This window comes from Sinocyclocheilus anshuiensis, unplaced genomic scaffold, assembly GCF_001515605.1.
Source record: "Sinocyclocheilus anshuiensis isolate Anshui unplaced genomic scaffold, SAMN03320099.WGS_v1.1 scaffold598, whole genome shotgun sequence".
NCBI classification, from domain to species: domain Eukaryota; kingdom Metazoa; phylum Chordata; class Actinopteri; order Cypriniformes; family Cyprinidae; genus Sinocyclocheilus; species Sinocyclocheilus anshuiensis.
In genome coordinates this window covers 242396-244649 of record NW_015547660.1, presented here as the reverse complement: position 1 = coordinate 244649, position 2254 = coordinate 242396, and positions in this window count along the sequence as shown.

The following is a 2254-nucleotide window of genomic DNA, read 5'->3' as shown; positions in this document are numbered from 1 at the left end:
TGCGGCTCATGAACTGCATTTATGTCCCCTGTAGAGATCACTGGTTCTCAGTGAATTTCACATCCCACTATTTTATTCCTACTGTGTCTTTAAAAGTATACATAACACTTTAAGGTTCAGTTTTTGAAATGTTAATGTAATGATAATTTATGAATATGCCATTTTTTTTTAAATGCATGTGTGTTCATAATACATTGTTGTGATGTTTGTTAATTAGCCTACTATTTATGTTAATTTAGTTATCATCCGTGGTTGTATAATCGACAGGTGTAATGATGTAACAGAAAGAGAAAGAAATGTTTTTGGTAAGCAGACGCTGAAGTGTTCATTGCCGGACAAAGTTATTGAATCACATAATTATGTATTCTCTTTTAAATCATTAGTCAAGTTATTCAGTCATGCTACTGCTAAAAATGATGCGAGTTACACAACAGGCAACTGGTGATTATTGTGAATTATAGCACTCTGTGCTTTGATATCAGTGCAGTTACTTCACAGGATGAAACCTCAGGAAAATAGTGTTGTTATGATATTATGTAACAGTTCCACAACAAACAAGAAATATTCATTGTGTGAGTTAATATTGCACTATAATTGAAATCAATTAGCTGATTTTTTATGTTCTCACAGTGCAACAGATACAAGCAAGCTTACAACAGATAATTAAAAACAAATATGTTTAAGTATGACACTACTTTTGTTCTACTATTAATGAGCAGTCATAGCCTATTTCTCAAAGAAGAACAGAGAAATGGACTTCTGGACATCTTATGGAACTGTGCAATGCATAACAGTGACTGTAGATATGTATAGGCATTTGTTTGGGTTTAATTTGTCAACATTTGTAATGGTTTTGTTATGCAGATCTGGCAACCCTGGGTAGAACTTGGATAGGTCCAGTGAGGTTAGGGTTTAACCCGAAGTACACTACGGTTTTTATGTTTAAGCTAGGGGACAGTAATGAGAGAAACGAAGCTTTTCGGAGCTCTGAATCAATTGAACCAGTTGTTTCTGAAAATGATTCGCTGTTTGAAGCGTGTGAAACTGCCACAATCTGGCGGCATCTGCTGGACAAAACGTGTAGGCTTACATGCAAACAACTTTTTTCAAGAAAACGTAATCTATTAAAGGGGTCATATGATGCGATTTCAAGTTTTCCTTTCTGTAGAAAACGAAGCGTTTGAGAGAGGTGGGGCATAGAGGACCTACAATAATGTACAGTATTTGAAAAATAATGTGTTTTTTGAACATTAAAGCATGTCAACATATACTGTTACACCAAATACACAAAATAATGATCTTTAAAAAAGCATCATATGACCCCTTTAAAGGTAATCTACAACGAATTAAGTAGGCTACCTTTAAAAATGAAGGTTCTGTAACATGTGTGTGTTCTTTTATTAATGTATAGTGCTTGTTGTGTATGTTATTGGGCAGGGTGTGCCTTGTTGTATTATACAAGTATAGTATTATATAAATAAAATGATTCATTCAGTTAATTAAAAATAAACCTACACTATAAAACTGACCCGAAGATCAGTTAAAACCAGAAGCAGTATGTAGCTCAACAAATTGCATGACGCCCCTGTTGAAAAAAACCAGCATATGCTGGTTAGGTATGTTTTGACGCTGGGATGCTGGTTTAAGCTGGTCCTTTGCTGGTTTATGCTGGTCATGTGCTGGCAAAGGACCAGCATAAACCAGCAAAGGACCAGCCGTCAAAACACACCTAACCAGCATATGCTGTTTTTTTCAACAGGGGCAGGAGAAGAAAGTTTAACAATATTCAGAAATAACAAAAATGAAACACAAACGTGTCATTTTTGCTTATTAGTATGGTTGAATTGGATCATCGAAGGTCAGTAGCAAAGACACTGGTTAATAAAATGGGATTAAATACATAAATGATATTTGTCTTATTGAACATATTTAATTATTGCAGGTTTGTATAGTATTCTGAGTTTGGATTTGACTGTTTTTATTCATTTCGAGGAACACTGAATGTGTTTGTGTGCGGTGAGATGAAAAAGTAACTCCGATATTTCCTTCTAAATTAAAAAGTAATGCGCTACTTTATTACTAGTTACTTTTAAAAAGTAATCTGATTACGTAATTCAAGTAATGCGTTACCCCGAACACTGGACGAATGTGTGACGGCTTGTGTGAAGGGGTTCGAGATACACACAACCAGTGTTGGGAAGGTTACTTTGGAAATGTAATAGGTTACAGATTACAAGTTACCCTATTTAAAATG